The sequence below is a fragment of the Numida meleagris genome, chromosome 2, assembly GCF_002078875.1.
Source record: "Numida meleagris isolate 19003 breed g44 Domestic line chromosome 2, NumMel1.0, whole genome shotgun sequence".
Lineage (NCBI taxonomy): Eukaryota > Metazoa > Chordata > Aves > Galliformes > Numididae > Numida > Numida meleagris.
Window position 1 is genome coordinate 125,599,145 of NC_034410.1, and position 17,149 is coordinate 125,616,293.

General features: G+C 41.1%; 1 protein-coding gene across 5 annotated transcripts in view; it reads left to right on the top strand.

The window, feature by feature from the left end:
- Positions 2,126-17,149, top strand: part of CPQ (carboxypeptidase Q) — a 163,804-nt gene continuing 148,780 nt past the window's right edge. For 4 of the 5 annotated variants that reach the window (XM_021388142.1, XM_021388146.1, XM_021388145.1 and 1 more), the window contains exon 1: positions 2,126-2,513. The gene's annotated coding sequence lies outside the window, so the exon portion shown is untranslated. The remainder of the gene's footprint in view (positions 2,514-17,149) is intronic. The other variant, XM_021388149.1, reaches the window with a different exon arrangement.

The window sequence follows — 17,149 nt, forward strand, 5'->3', positions numbered from 1 at the left end:
GTCGTCATAGCAGTCCTCTCAAGATACACCCATATAGGTGACTTCAAGCACCTGAATAGTCTTAATGAGTTCAAATGTATGCAAGATAGATCACATGGGAGTAGGGGCTACAATTTTGCCCAGTGTAGTTTACAAAGTCTGGGAAACTGAACACAGGTCTCTTCAGCTCCAGCCTCTCCCTGATTTAAAATTACAATCCCTAGGAGGGAAAAACAGTAATCTGAAAGTCCTAAAGCTGCAAAGTAAAGGAAAACAAAATTATGCATTTAGCGAATAATGCAAAATATGAGAAAATAATGTAAGAGATGGGTGTGATGGAAATACCTCTCCTGAGGCTAAGTGGGTATTGATGTATTTCAAACCCATAAACAGATTTGTGCATGTTCCTAGCTGAAAAGGAGCAGGGTGGAGTTCTAGGTTGTGTTACTACGTCTCTTTACATGTTCTTATTTACTGCATCACAAGCAAAGACAGCAACAGACATGAGCAGTGTGTTCTCCTTTTCCCTCTGATCTGGGATTAGTGACAGACTTGTCACGATTTCTCCATCCTTCTAACTATATGCTGATAGGGAAAAAAGATGGTTCATTATTGCTCATCCTTCTAACTTCTTGGCTGTGGAAGCATTACTAAAGGGAGCTAATTTGGGAAAAAATAATTGGAAATCAGGTTTGGGAAGTAATTTAATTGAAAGGGGGGAAAATGAAGAGAGAAGGAATCAGTCACAGGGAACCAACCTAAATTCTAAATTCAAATGCAAGTGTAATTTTACATTAGTTCCTTCTTGCAGATCTGTCCTCTGTTCTCTTTCTCCTTGCTAGCAAAAGGGAGATTCATGCACTGGTGGTTAAGTTTCAGAAGTTGTGGGGGCAACAGCCAACCTTTGAGAGTGGAATATTTTCTTGCAGGATGCACAACTGCTCACTTATAACCTCATTCACTGTGTATAATTTCTTTATGGAGTCCCTGCCTCTGACACAGCCTATGAGGGGGGATACGTGAAGAATATACAGAATACTGTCAACGGTTTACGGACGTTCAGCCCAGTTCCGTGACGAATGGGACGGGGGACCCACGGACCCATGCCCCGGGAAAAGGGGAAAAAAGGGTAAGGAATGGGGCCTGAGAACAAAAACAGCGGCAACAATCTGAGGAGAAACAAACTAATTTACTAAATAAGATATTGGAACGCAAAACAACACACTATAATACAATATAATTAGAATTTAAGATGATAAATCCAATACAGTGAGAGAGAATGTCCAAAATCAAGGCAGGCCTTACTCTACTACCAATGATAAGATGGCTGGGGAGTGAGGTGCTGCCAGGACGAGAGACGGGCGGAAAGAGAAGGGCCGAGGTCTCGTGATCTGCAAGTTTTTATCTTTTCCCTCTGGCCGGAAATGGTAACAGAGGAGCAAAGTACCCTGGGGAATGTAGTAGTCCTTCTCTTCTGAGAACCAGGTACATACACTACATGATGTTATGATGTGGAATACCAATAACCGAAAATCATAAAACCATGACAACTACACAGGGAAAAGACAGAAGGACAGGCAGATCTCTAACAACAATTTGTTAACAGTTCCATTTAAACAGCTATTTCCCTCAGTGGAACAGGGGTCTCAAGGACTGCGGCAGTTTGAAATGTAATACTGCATCCCACTGAAGTACTCTGTGACCTGTGCAGAACAGGACACTGCAAGAATGTGTTATCTAGATTGCCCACTGAAAAGCACAGGTGCCTCACCTCAGACCAACAGATGGGAGAGCTGGGCCCCCAGGGACAGCCATTATCTTGCACCTCTCTTCCACATCCTTCCCCAAGGTACACGCTGGTGAAGCTCATTAATATTGCAGTCTTTTCACATAGGGAGAATATGAATATTAGAGTAACGTGTTGAATTTCAGAGGGAAATTCTTCACTGTCTCCCTGATAGAGCAGCTTTTTGGAACTGCACCAAGGGCTTTGATCCTAAAACACTTACCTGTAAGCACTAGAGTAGTCCCATTGACTTAAATGGAACTAATCAAGTGCTTAAATTCAAGTGTTTGCAGATTAAGACCTGTGTTTGTATTTTCAGATCTTATCTGCAGAAGAAATTGCACCCATTTACCCAAGTGCTTTTATAAACACGCCTTTATTTAAATGCATGCGGCGTAACTTGTGGATGGGCCGCGATGTGCCGAGGGGTAAGCCGTGCCCCGTTCCCAGCGGCACGGAGATGAGCGACAGCTCTCAGCGCGCTGGATGCCGTCAGCCAACAACGCGGCGTTACTATGGTGCCAAATATCCGCCGGCCCCGGGCTGAGGGCTAGCAGAAAAGCCGACCTCGCCTCATCGAGCCCCGGAACGGCCGCGCCGGCCCCGAGGCAGCGGCAGCCGAACGGCACCGCGGCCCGTCCCCCTACCCCGCCCCGCGGCCGCTTCCCCTCCCCCTACTCCCGGCCGTCCCCTGCAGGCCCGGCGGAGGCAAGGGCCTTATTGGCGCCGCTGGGGCTGCTCGGGGAAGGTGCGTGTTTGTTCCCCTCCTTCTCTTCCTCCTCTTCCCAGGGTGCCGAGCGCGGTGGGGCGGGAGGCAGAGGAGAGCTGCAGGGAAGAGCTTGCCCGGGCTCCTCAGCCTGGCTAGGGGCAAGGAGGGGCGGCGGGCCGCCATCACGGGGCCTCTGCCGGGCTCTGCTCCTTTCTTCCTCTTGCCTCCCGCTCGATCTAGCTGCGGCTCCCCTGAAATGGCGCCCTGCCATCCGCCTGCCCTGCCCGGGGTCGGTGGGTCAGAGCCCTCGGCCCGGCCCTCCCGCCTTTCCTCCTCTGTAGAACAGATGGCTGTGTGTTGGTGGCTCTGGGGGCCGCCCCGCACAGCCAGAAATAGGTTCCTCCCGCTTCCTTCCTCTCGGAGGAAATTAGTGCGTCGATGCTCAGTTGTAGTTGGCCACATGCTTCAGGGATGTATGGTCAGTACGAGGTGAGGGGTGGCTGCTCAGGGCTCTCCTAGAAACACCTGGACTTAGGAGAACATTGCTGCTATGAAAGCAATGACAGCAGACGCAAATAAAACTCGCAGGTATCAGATGGATAAATCACATACTCAACTATGTTTTATGGCCCATAGTGGTGAAGAAATCAAAGTGTAGAAAATGGCACAGTGCTTCTGAGTAGGAAATTCTAGTAACTAGTACAGTTTAGGTTTGTTTTGGCAGGACTTCATTCTTCAAAGACTACTTTTTCCAAGTTGACGTGAAAAGTATATGAGAGAGTTTTATATGCATACATAAAAATATATACATATTTCATAGAACTACTAAATAAATAAAAGAAAATGAGATAAAAAACACTGAGTTCTGCAAGCTGAACCAGATTTTTTTTGAGAATGTATTAGATATGGAGGAGCTTTTCAATCTGGTGTCTGTATCTGACAAGTTACAAGTCTACTCTTGAGTACTACTGAAGAGAAAGTTCAAAATACACATGTTGGATTTATGTTTAATTAATGATGGCTTGCCTCTGCCTTCAAGCTGCAGCACATGGGGACCTGATTATTCCAGGTGCTGAAAGAGTACCCAGAAGGCTGCTCAGGAAGGGCTGTGCTCATTCACCAGCTGGAATCCTGATTTTGTGGGTTTTAGTTTTAAAAAAACTGTCTGTCTGCTTTTCATTCAGTTCAAAATTAGATTAATTTTTACTGTTTCTGGAAACTGTTCCACATCTGGCCGCCTTTTTGTATTGAAGAACGGTAAGAGTGTATTAATCTGTTGTTGAGAGGGGAGTGCGTGGGTGTTTTCTCTTACAGAGCAATCCTTGCTATGACTGGAGAACAGATTCGCTGTGTGGGAATGAAAGGACTGTTTGCATCTATGTCTTTGCTTAGAATGTACCCTTTTTGCTTGAAACAGTAAGGTTTAAGCTAGGATGACAGAGGTTAGCCTTGGTTTTGCTTAGGTTACTTTTTTGCAAGGACAAAGGCTTTTGTTAAAAGCCATTCTCTTGCTTATCTACTATCATTCCTTAGAACACCTTCCAGTATTGTCTGATGTTCCTTCTGTTAGATTATTATTTTGAATAAGTTCTACCGTGCATCTTTCCCCAAAGAAACCTTGCAATGCCTGCTGTATCTGTGAGAGGCCATAAATCTTGTTTCCTTGTAAACTTTGACTCATTTCTTCAGACGCATCTGCTCTTAAATAGCATGTATGAGTTGCGCTTTACAATCAGTGTTGCTTTACTCAGATTCAGACTTTTACATGAAGGCTGTACAGATAAACTTGGATCAGAGCCGCTGCAGCTTTACAGTTTCATACTAGGCCTTTGTCTTACTCGATCTTGTTTCTTGGTGTTTAAAATACATATAATTCTTTTGAACAGCAGAACAATAAGATACTAAATCAGATAAGAACAGATTGCAAATCTGGGCTGGGGAAGAACAACCTGGCATTGACCTCTGTTGGGAGACATCTGTCAGTAAAAGCTCATATAAATTCTTTTTTGTTTTATAACGTGGTTTTGCAAATGCCTACATGTCTCTAACACCAAATCGGGAAAGGAAGCGACTTACGCAGCCTCTTACTGTTGATACAATTGCAGAAACTCATAATGCTCGTGGGATTCATTTATCTATTCCTGCTATAGCATATAAACTTTCTTGTTTTAAGATTGAAAACTTTGTCTTGTCATTTCTTCCTTCCTTTCCAGTTGTGGGAGGATGAAAATGAAGGATGGCAGTACATCTAAGAGATAGCAGCTGCAGGGGTGAAATATTTTGCTTAAAAAAGTACTTTGAGTGTAGAAATGTACAAAATGATTACAATCTTGAAGTTCTGCAGTTCTTTCTGTTCTGTCTGGACAGGAAATATTATCTGTCAAAAACTGCATTGCAGTAATCTTTCACGTTTTTGTTACCAAACGTCTACAATAATCTCAGGGTACTGAAATAAATGTAAGTTCTTTCTTCATTTGACCCCTCAGTCACTTACATTTTTCACTCTGATGGCAGTAGTGAATTTTTGGCTCTGATTTGTAATCTCCTAAATGCCAATTACTTGGTTAAGTCAAAAGTTCTGACAGAATCGGTGGAGAATGCTCTACTATTTTTTTTTTGTTTTGGTTTTACAATAGAAGACAAAACTGTATGTCAGCTTGAGAAAAATGTTAACCTCATTAGCCTGTAGTTTTAAAAATGATACTTTGGGTTCCGTGATCTTAAAAGAGGCATGGCTTTTTCTTTTTTTTGGGGGGGGGAGGGGACTGAGAGAATGTGCCAGTATTGTTTGTTTTATTTTGTTTTAAACAGAGAGCATTGAGACACTCAGCTTATTTGGATTTATTATTTCTGTCCAGGTATGAAGAATAGTAATATTCTCTTAGAGTCTTCTAAATCTAGTTAACGTAGATCTGTTTCAAGAATTTTCTCCGCTGTGAGTATGGGAGAGGAAAGTGAAAATCCCTTTGGTATTGTTGCTGCCAAATTGAGATTCAGTTGAAGTATTCAGTGAACAGGTATTTGGATAAAAAATATCTCTAAGAAGCTGTTTCTCTGTACTACCCATTGCATTGAGAGTTGTGGAAAAAGATCTGCAATCTTGAAAACTGTCTGTAAAAGAAAAGAAAAAATCTAGTCAAATTTATCTCAGTTCTTAACCTGCCAAGATGAATTCCAAATCAAGATGCTGTATGCTATAGTGAGAGGAGGCTAATCTCTGGTAATGTGTCATAGACATTTCTTGCATTACAGGAAATGCAAACAATGAAGCAGAATTATATTAAACTTGCTTAGATGACCATCCTGCCTTCAGTAGAACAGTGACATCTGCCACCAGTTCAGGATTTGCCCAAACCTGCTTTGTGACCCCACTGAATTAGCTTTTGTGTGACTGGGAGTTGCTGTCACCCTTGTGAAGCCCATTTTAGTATCAGTGCAAGAAAACAGTTCTGGTTTTTAGTCTATTTGATTTTTCTTTTTCTTTCTTTCTTTCTTTTTTTTTTCAATTTCTGGTTATGGTATCTGATCTTTTATTCAAATGTAGCAGTAGTACATTTCCTGCTGGAACACTATGTATGGAAGGGAATGAGATCACTCCTTCCCCAGTTTTTCTATCTTTCATCTGTTACTTGTATATTGATATCCTGTGTCTTTAATTTCTGTATTACTTTTTTCAGAGAAGGCACTTGACTCAATTTACATAAGACAAGTGAGTTGAAAGTAATTTGGTGTTTCAAGTAGCCCCACAAAAGGTACTTACGTAATATTGTGAGTGTGCCAATAGACATTTGAGAAAACAGTGCTTTTTTGAGGCTTTAAAATGAGATCTGAGGCAGCAGGCTCAGTTGGGAGAGTTTGCGCTTTTTTTTTATCCATAGCTGCTGAAAACTAAAGCATAAATTTGATTTATCTGAAATAGTTTTCCTTTCTACTCTCCACAGGTTTTGAGGATAGCGTTTCTGATCTTGTGGGTTCTTATTGTTCTGAATGATAGGGCTCACCTTCTAGGACTCTCTCCAGTTGTGCTCTCCCATACAAAACGTGATTGTCCTTCCGTGGCAGACTGCAAAAACACTTCTTGGAATTCTAGTCTGTTGAAATTCTTCATTGCTTTGGAAGCAAAAAAAAAAAAATTAAGTAACTCATTTGTTTCAGATTGATCATATAATGCAGTGAGCTGTTAATATTTTCTATTATGACAACCAGCTAAGGCAGAAAAGTATATCACTAACCTCAGGTAATGTATTCAGCACTGCCAAAAAATAGAGCAGACAGTTATTACCTTCTTGATGCATTGTGAGATACCCTACAAGAAGTCAACTTGATTTTAATTACTAATTGAGTTTGGTTGTCTTGAAATAGTTGTTAGGTAAAGAGTTATAGGGGATGTTCAGGAGTTAAAAAAAAAAAAAAAATCTCTAGAACAGGCTGGAAAAGTTCTGTACATCAGCTCTGAGTTACTGCCTTGTCAAATCGAGCTGCAGTTGCTGCAGAGGTTTCCACCTCAGCCACCCATCCACCCCTTTGCCCAAGGCTCTTCAGTAGTGGAGGTGATGGAAGGAGCAGTTTTCAGGATGCTTTTCAGGATGTCTGCGCTGCCACAGTCCAGCCTTGCTTTGAGTAGGACATCCTCATTTTCTCCTTGACAATAAGCTACTGGTACTAATGCTTGTGATTAATTTCTGGAAACAAGAATGAATGTGTTCTTCACTGGATTTGTTCCCAGAACCAACTTGCAGCCTGACCACATGGGCAATGTTCTGGTGTGAGTGAAAGGCAGTTTGGAGGGCAGAGCCACTGTAGCTGTGACCTATATGGAGTTAAGCCATGACTGTTCCAAATTTTTTGTGTGGTTGGTAGGCTGTTAAAATAAACCTGCGCTGATTTTAATACTCATTTCTACCAACCTGAGATCTCTGATTCATGTTTTGTTTTGGACTTACCTGTTATGACTAAAGAGAAAACTGGCAGAAGGGTGGTAATGAGCAGAAATCACTCTGTGGCCACTCTTCAAGGAGTAACCAAATGAGGACAGATGTGCTTGTTTCCGGCATGTTGTGCTGCCCAAGTCAGCAGATACATCTTGCATTGCAGCTTTATCTGGGGTACAGTACAGCCATAATTATTAAAAAGACCTGACATAGTCAAACCCAACATATCTGGCACGAGTGGATCCTATGGAGTTGTTGGGTAGTTGCCTCATTCTGGACTGCTGCAGAACCATAGGGCACCTCTGAATTCCTCTAGCAAATCTGGTGACTGATCTATAAGAAATTTGGATGGAGCATCTTACTGCGATAGTAAAAACATCTCTTTACAGTTTGCTGTTCTCATTGCAGGTAACAACTGTCTTCAGCCTCACTTCTTAATTTTGGCTGAGACAACAAATTTTTTGTTTCGTTGGAAAAAGATATCAGAATAAATTATCTTCCTGTGTTTACATATGGCTGCAGGTGAACTGAAAACTCATTAGCAAATCTTTTTCCCCAGAGAAAAGAGTATTTTTCAGTGGTTTTTTTTCCTGTTAGCAGTTCTCTCATTGCTCATAGGTCTAAGTTTTTGGCTCAGAATATTGCTTTTGAGTAAAGATAATCCTATTGACACAACAGCAGTAAGTTCTTAAGCGAGCAAGACTTCATGCTTTCTGTAGAATGGGAATTTTGGCACAGCTGGAAATCCTGATGTATTTTTTTCTTCCACATCATGCTCTCCTGTCTAATGTTATTTGTACTTTAACAGTCTGTGAAAATTGCATTATGGTTTAAGCTTTTAAGCTTTTAAGGTTTAAGCTGAAAAAAGTTAATGTATGCTTTAAGCTGTGTTTGAAGAGATATCTGTTACCAATGGTGATATATCCCATGTTTCTTTGATCCAAATCATACAGCAAATTTTATTTAAAGCAGGAGGATAAAAAACAAACATACAAAGTGAGGCCTGTTTTGGTGGCCCTGATGTTAAGTCAGAAGATGAACCCAACAGCTAAAATCCATTTGGGCTATATATATGTGTCTGTGAAGCATATCTGGATTTTATATGCTCGTTTGTTTTTCTGAAACCAGAGCCATTTTCTGGGATTATGGTGCAGCCCTCACAGCAGTCTTCGCACTGAATTATACCTCGCACTCTTGTCAGACCCACCACCATGCTTTTGCAGGTCTCAAGTGTTTACCAAAGTCAGAGCTGTTATTCTGGGGCGAGAAATGATAAATAGGCGCTTCATTTTCTAACTGTTTTTTTTCTTTTCCTTTCACATGCTGCTTTATCTCCTTTGGCGTTTCCTCATTTTGGTAGCGCTAGAAGATGTGGCACTTCTCTGTTGCTTCTTTTCTCATCAGCGTGTTGGTTTTAGAATTAAATTTATTTAGATGTCTGTTTTCTGAAAATCTAGAACGTGCAGCCCAGTTAACAGCATGAAAACAGGAGTAAGAGCATGGGAAAGTTCCTTTGAAGAATGTTACATAAAAATAACTATTGTGAGCTTATCAGTATGTGAACGCTCTATTAAAAAAAAAAGATGCACACTGGATAAATAATAATAACTAGAATAGGCATCTTGTACAAGCTTCCAAAATTAACTGAATAAAGCATGCTGCCTAACGTCTCCTGTCCCTGCAGAGAAGTGGCATGGAAAGGATGAAAGTTGGCTAATACTAGCCTTTTTCTTGGAAAACATTTTCAGCTGTGGTGAGGGAACAGCTAGCAGAGAGCATCACTGCAACTGTGAGTGAAGGGCTGTGTGAGCTTGGCTCCTCTTCTGGAAGCAGGAGGTAACTTTACTGTAGAAAGAGCTTTAATCTATGAATGAAATGGGAAAGCAAGTTTAAGAAATGCAGGCTTTTTGCTGATTTTTCCTGTTCTCCAGCTGGACCTGTCTAAGTGTGCTGTGTTCAACAAGAAGAACTGTGTTAAGCATGGAGTTAGGGCTGTAGGATTAGTGCTGATCTGTGCCAGTGGATAACTGGGAAGTTGTCAGGGAGCAGCAGGTCTGATCCCTGCTTCATTGACCAGGGAGCAGGGCTGATCCCTGCATCGCTGACCAAAGCTCTGCAGAGCTCCCTGAACTGCGGGAGCTCGGGGCTGTCCCCACTGCCCTGGGCAGCCTGTTCCATGCCCACCGCCCTCTGGAGCAGAACCTGTCCCTAACCCCCACCCGCCCCTCCCCTGACACAGCTCCATGCCGTTCCCTCGGGCCCTGTCGCTGTCCCAGAGAGCAGAGCTCAGCGCTGCCCCTCCGCTCTCTGCGAGGAGCTGCAGCCACCATGAGGCCTCCCCTCAGCTCCTCTGCTCTGGGCTGCACAAACCAGGGGACTCAGCCACTCCACACGTCTTCCAATTAAATTGGAGTGCTGAGTGGGTTAATTCTGCAAACTTTTGTCTCCTTAGTGGTTGGTATTGTGACTAGAAACGCATAGAGGTGGCATTCCCAAAGCAGTATTTGCAGAGGGCTCCTTACAGGTAGAGTAAAAGCCAGGGGTGTCTCAGTACAAGGGGACCCTCCCCACTTTGGTAACATGGTAGCTAAATAGTGATTTAAAGAGGAACTGGCTTCACCTTCTGTTGTGTTCCTCTTCACATTGCTGTGAGAAGGTTGGGGTCTGGCAGTGGAGCTGTGGCTCTCCAGGCTGGCTGATGTCCCTTTGTGCTTCCTGAGCTCAGGTGCTTTTGTTTACCTGGTCCTGCTGTGACAATAGCAGCAGCAGGGAACTGGCTTTCTCTAAAATGGCGAGTTTGAAAACTTCACTGGAGTTTGGGAGGTGATAGGTGTCAGCTTTGCATTATGCCTTCTGAATGGTGCAGCAGTATTTAAGGCCTAGGAGGAAAGCTTTAGCTGTTTTGTTTCCTCCTGTACTATTTTGGCGTTATTTAATCTCCAAGTGTTATTGGTCAGGTGCAGTATTAAAGTCATGTCAGTGCAAAGACAGATGTGTTCACATAATATTTGCAGAAAGAGCGTTGATGACATTCTGCCTTGAATAGTGTTGCAGATGCTACAAAGTGTGTGCCAGATGCTGTAAAATGTGTGCCAGAAAGTGTCGTATATGTATACTTAGTCAGCTCCAGATTGCCAAAATCAGTATTCTCCCTTGACATGATGCTGAAGTACAATATCAGCTTTTGTATACTCATGGTCAAGACTATGTTAAGTATCTGAGTCAAATAAGGGGTACCGCACATAGTTGGACAGCTAGAACAAAGAACCACTGAGTATTTTAGAGAACGGATCTCCATTTCTTTTACTTATACCATGAGATTCAAACAATAACTGTGTTGAGAAAAGGGAGTTTCATGGTTCAGTAAGCCACTTTCCTTCTCACAAATATCATTTGCCGTTTTGGAAGGCTGTTGCCAGTGTAGCTCATAAATAAGTTTCGGCACTGGTGCTTTTTTTCATTTATTCTGAAGCTGCTGTTGGTATTTGTGCATGTATGTTCTGTGGTACCTCTGCAGATGCATCTGTGGAAGACCAAGACATTTATTTTTGCTTGGAGAGTTACTCATATAACAACATTATCTAAAATACATTACAATATAGTAATTATATCATTTTTGGTCTTTTTATAAGGACTTTTTAAATGAAAATTTAAAAAGAAAACAAACAAACAAATATTTCCTGAAGCTGATGGCTTCGAGTCTCTTGGAAAATGCTGTTCAAGGCCAATGGCTAATGATCCTGAACCTGAAAACTATATGCATAATCTACATTTAACTTTAGAGATAATTCATTATGTAAGCATCTTAATGAAAAGCAGATGTAGTTTATAGTGATACCATTAGTCTATACTGAAATAGTCTATACTCAAACTATACTCAAATATTTCAGTTTGAGCACATGAATGGTACTTATGTGTGCTGAGAAATAAATACAGCCCTCCAAAAGATGCTTTAGACAATCTTGACTCCACTTCGAACATCTGCTCAGGTTTATGCTGTTACTTTTGGCTGCTTTATATAGAAGTTTCTTCTGTTTTCAGTCTTCTGCTTAGAATGTTAATTCATCAAAAGATAGTAAGGTATTAAGGAACTGGAGCTCATTCAGGTGTCAGTTGTTGCTTGGTTCTGGGCGCTATGATCCTCTCTTTCCCATAAAAAAAACCAGAGGACCTATGATGTACTGTAGCTGGAAGTTACAAGATGTGCGTTTGAGAACTAAATATTCAAAATTAACTTCTTAATTTTGTGTTGATGTACTTTCATGTGAAAATCTTATACATCTGGCCTTCCCAGTATGTATTCTCCCATCTTAAAATTTTGACTACACAGAAAATTCTGTATACTTAAGTAGGATTGTCTAACCTGTAACAGCTCAGTAACAGCTCAGTGTAAGCTGTTTCCACCTATCACCTGCATGAGGAATCCTTGGAGTCACTGCATAAGAATTCTGGATAGAAATATGCCAGCTGTGTTAGTGTGAACAAAGTAAATGGAGAACGCACTTTGCGAAATACTTATCACCGGTACACTAGATATTTAAATTGTTTACATTTAGAAATATTTCACCATGCTCAAAGTCTTAAACGCATCTTAAAAAAAAGCAGTTTGGGAAGTAGAATTGCTTGACTCAGAAAAATGGGAATTGCCGTAATGAGACTCACTTGTGTCAGCATTTGTCACTGTTCTCTCTGTGTAACTGGTGTGTGTACTCCATGGTATATTCTTTTTTTCTTGTTTTGACTTTGATTTTCAGTTGACTCTTTGTAATATCACCATATGCCACACTGCAGAAAGCTTTTGATGGCTCCTCTTGGTGATGTCAGCAGAGAGAAATTGAATGGCCTTGCTAATTGAAATGTATTTTGTGGTGTTATTGAGTTGGAGATGTCACTTTTGGGTTCCTTCCTTTCCATTTTGTCTGTTTGTAGTTGTCAGTTTTTAATGGCATGCTTACCTCAAGAGTATCTGCAGTGGCTAGCACTATGGACCTAATCCAAACTGGGCTGGCTGAGTGCCTCTTAAAAAAAAATAAACATTTGTAGTGACGGATTCCTTCTATATTAACTGACTTTTTTTTTTTTTCCTGCAGTAGCAAAATTGTTGAATAACTTTTTGCCTCTTATATGGCAGTGAAAAATAATTAGAAGTTAAATTTAGAATCAGAACCTCCTCGTGCCTAGTAGCTGTACTGGTCAAAGTAGGCAAACGTGCTGCGCTGCGGAGTAGTTTTGGCTTGGAAATGGTACTGGCGCTTTCCTGAGCTCTAGCTTTGCAAACCTATTTCTCAAAATTGGCTGAAAACCAGCTTTGTGTCAAGCTCTTTGAGTAAAGTGTATTTGTCTTGTTTACAGTCTCTTCTTGATTATTTCATTTAAACATTTTAACCTTTTGTTTCTTTCTACATTGCGTTGCAGTCTACTTCGGCATGGTGGCCCCAGCTGTACTTTGCCACTGAGCTATAGAAATTTATTTCTGATGCTGATATGTGGAAATACAATATGATATTTGAGCACTAGTATTATGCCCTAGTGAACATGACACAATCATAAACGACATATTTCATAGCATGCCTCATTGAAATTAATATCTTTTCCCACTTGTAATATGAATAAAGAAATGTATACATCATGAAGATCATTTTTCTGTCAATTGTAGGGAGCAATTCTTGATGCTATGCCCTTTCATATAGTTATATTCACAAATTCACACTTGTTGCTCTGGAAAGAGAAGGCTTAGTGGACATATGCTATAGTAAGGAGACAAAAGACGAGGATATCAGCTTTTAGCAAATCTAGCAGTGTGTTCATCATATGTGTATGCTTCACGAAACCCCTTGAACGTCGATACTATAAGAGTATGATGAACACGGTTTTTCTTGTCACTACAAAGAGAGACGGTATAAAGAACAAAGATATTCAGAAAAGTTACAGTTATTTTAATCAGGAAATTTTATTTATTAATATTAAATATTTCATCATGGTCAGCAATGCTGAGCAATAATATCTTTTGACTTAATTGAGAGTTGTGGTCCTGAGTATATCTATGTATGTGGGTGGAATAAAGCAGCTAAAGTGGTTGGATACTTTTGAAAATGTTTGTATTTCTTGTCTCTTTCTCTAAAACATTTAATAATGTGTATAACTTGTTGACTTAAAATGAAAAATTTTATTCAGATGCTTTGTAGGTATGATGTACGTGCTTACAAAACCAGAGTGATATATGATGAATATAATTGAGATTTATCAGCTGGCGTAACTCTCAGCAAGGCCCGATGCGTCCTGTCTTCTGAAAACTTGGTCTATCATATTCTGTCAAGTAATTACCTATTTTACTGCTTTAATTGTTGTCAGGAGGCACTAAAATGTTTGTATTTTCTGGTGGAGCAACACAAAGCACACGTGTTGTCTGGGACCGGCTAGCGTGGTGCTGGACTGCTGCTGGGAGCAGAGCCATGTGCCCAGGTGTGCCAGCTGCTTGGCATTTTGATGGCTTAGGGCTAGGGTTAGGATTAGGGTGGGCCAGCTTGCGACAGTGACTGACAGACCCGCTCTGGCTGCTGTTAAAGAAGATCACTTTGCTCCTGTTACAACTTCCATCCATCAGCTTTAGTAGGTAATGCTATCCAGTGACATGGACAAGTTATACCTTCTGTTTTAGGCTTTGTCCTGCTATAGGATTATTTGGCCTGGTATATGTTACATCTTTTGGCCAGATGCAATCTGCTTGTCTTTTAATAAAAACTCAGAAGGAAAATATTCGGCATTAGAATCGTAGGAATAATTTAACGGTAAATAAAGAATCATAGAATCATAGAATGGCTTGGGTTGGAAAGGGCCTCAAGGATCATCAAGCTCTAAGCCCCCTGCTGCAGGCAGGGCCACCAACCTCCACATCTAATACTAGACCAGCCTGCCCAGGGCCCCATCCAACCTGGCCTCGAACACCTTCAGGGATGGGCCATCCACAGCCTCTCTGGGCAGCCTGTGCCAGCACCTCACCACTCTCTTGGTAAAGAACTTCCCCCTGATATCCAACCTAAATCTTCCCTCCTTTAACTTAAAACCATTTCCCCTTGTCCTGCCATTATCTACCCTTGTAAAGAGTTGACTCCCCTCCTATTTGTAGGCTCCCTTTAGGTACTGGAAGGTTGCAGTGAGGTCACCCCACAGCCTTCTCTTCTCCAGGCTGAACAAGCCCAACTCTTGGTGCTCCAGCCCTCTGATCATCTTTGTGGCCCTCCTCTGGACCCTCTCTAATGGCTCCCTGTCGGGGATGTAAGATGTCTTGCTGAAGGCAAAAAGTTCCATCTGAACATGTCTGTCTGTTCAAAGGGCATTCACAATCAAGAAGTGTTCCCAAAATTAGTAAGAGGCCACTAAGTTTTGTCTTGGAAGGGATGTGCATGAGTATATTTCTTTTTTTTTTGTTCTTCTGTGTCTGAAGACAACCTCTCTTGTTTCATACATTACAACAGTACTTAAGAGTTTGAAAGATGTTTTACAGTGCTCGTTAAGTCAGGCGTCTAAATATCCAATAATTTAATTACATCCTTGTTTTGTTACACTTTGATTTATTTGTCCAAAGTCATCACTCCCCACTCTGTTGTCTGTTAATGCCATAAGCTGATGTTGGCTGCATGCTTTGGCATTCAGTGTAGGTAGTATGAACAACGTGGTGCATTTCTTTATTATTGTTTTCTAGCTGTTTTTCTTTCTTTTAATGTTTCTTTTCTATTCTGTTACTCTTGTCGAATAATCCCATTGAATCCTTGTCTTTTGCCTCTGAAAAGATATTGTACTCTCTTCTGAGGGCTGTTTGTATTTTGAATGCTCATTAAGCATCAGCTGCTGCATGACTGTCATGGTTTTATGATTTTTGATTATTGGTATTCCACATCATAACATCATGTAGTGCACTGGGAGTTAAAGAGTTAATGCTCCAGTTCTGTGGATCGTGGATAGTTCCAGGTACCTGGTTCTCAGAAGAGAAGAAGAACTACACTTCCCAGAGGACTTTGCTGCTCTGTTACGATTTTCTGGTCAGAGGGAAAGATAAAACTGTTCACAGATCACGAGATGTGCCCTTCTTCTCTTCCTGTCTGTTGTCCTGGCCGCATCTCGCTCCCCAGCCGTCTCACCGTCAGTATTAGAGTAAGGCCTCTTCAGTTTTCGGACACTCTCTCTCACTGTATTGGATTTATTAGCTTAAATTGTAATTATATTGTATTATAGTGTGTTATTTTGCATTCTGATATCTTATTTAGTAAATTAGTTTGTTTCTCCTCAGATCGTTGCCGCTGTTTTGTTTTTAGGCCCATCTCCCTACCCTTTTTCCCTTTTCCGGGCATGGTCCCCTGCCCCATTCGTCACAGAACTGGGCCAAACCTGCCCGTAAACCATTGACAATGACCTAGGCATTGTTCGGTGCTAATGTCTTAAAAAAAAATTGTCTTGGCTGCCACAGCTTGACAGGTAAGTTGCAGAATGGTTTCTGTAGCTTCACTGATAGGGAACTGCGTGTGGGTTATGGTGTGATTCTTCAAGATTACTATCTTCCTGAACAGCATCCGGTGAGTAAGGTTATAGCAAGGTACCTGTTGCTATTCTGACGCTTGGAGGTGTGGGAAGAGTTAAGTGCAGTTCCTTTTACTGCTTCCTTCCTGCATGAAGCTGTAATACTTCCTGCACAGAGTGTAAATATGGTATAAGCGTTTTCTTTTGCTGAATGGGGAGCTACATTTGTGGTGTCTCTAAGTACATTTGGACTTTTTCTCTTTTGATCCCTAGCTCTCTTTTAAACATTTCACTTCCCATTGTGGAAGTGGAAGTCAGTATCACTACTGGTTGTACATGCTCATAAACTGCTAGGCCATACTTACCTTTTCAAGGATTTCAGGATGTGTCTTAAATTGTAGTAAATGACAATAGTTCTTATGAAGCCAGTAAAAGTAGAACAGCTCAGGATTTGATGTTTACTCTGGAGTTTTAGACTTTGTGGTCAAATATGATAAGATTTGGTATTGTATTCAAAGTCTTGTATCCAAATTGTGTTACACTCTTCCTTTCCTTAGCTTTGGACATAAAAAGCTTATTTGAAGGACTTTGTAATACAAATGATAATTTTGACTGTGTATATTCCCAATGCCAAGATTTTTTTAACAGATTTGGACGAAATGTTCTCTCAGATGAGGATTCATAACAACTCTGGAAGAGCAATCTGAGAAATCTCTGCTTTCCTGCTTTACTCTTCCAGATTATAAAGCGTTTTTGTTTCCTTTTTCCCTTATCTTTCTAAGTGATGGAAGAACTCTGTGACTTTATTTTTAGGCAGAAATCTCCTCCTTACTTTGCAAGTCCACCTAACCTTCCAGCCATTCTACTCCACAGCTGTCACAACAAACTTTCTTTCAGATGCTGTTAACTGTATCAGACATCACTGTGCAGCATGTGAGTTTGTTACCCTGGGGCTTTCCAGTCTATTCTAATGTTGTCAAAATCACTGTGTGATTTCAAGGTTTCCTGCATTCCTTGGAGGAAAATCAAATGGTACATAGTTAGGAAACCGATAAGATACTTTACAGATTTAGCAGACAGTTAGACATTACGTGGTTAATATCCTTAATTTATTGTTTTTTTTTTCTCCTCATTTCCCATAACCATGACTCTTGTGAACTCTTTGCATCCTTTTGTTTGTGTTTTCAACTGGGATTTTAGGAAAACTTTGCCACACTGAAGCAGAAGCAT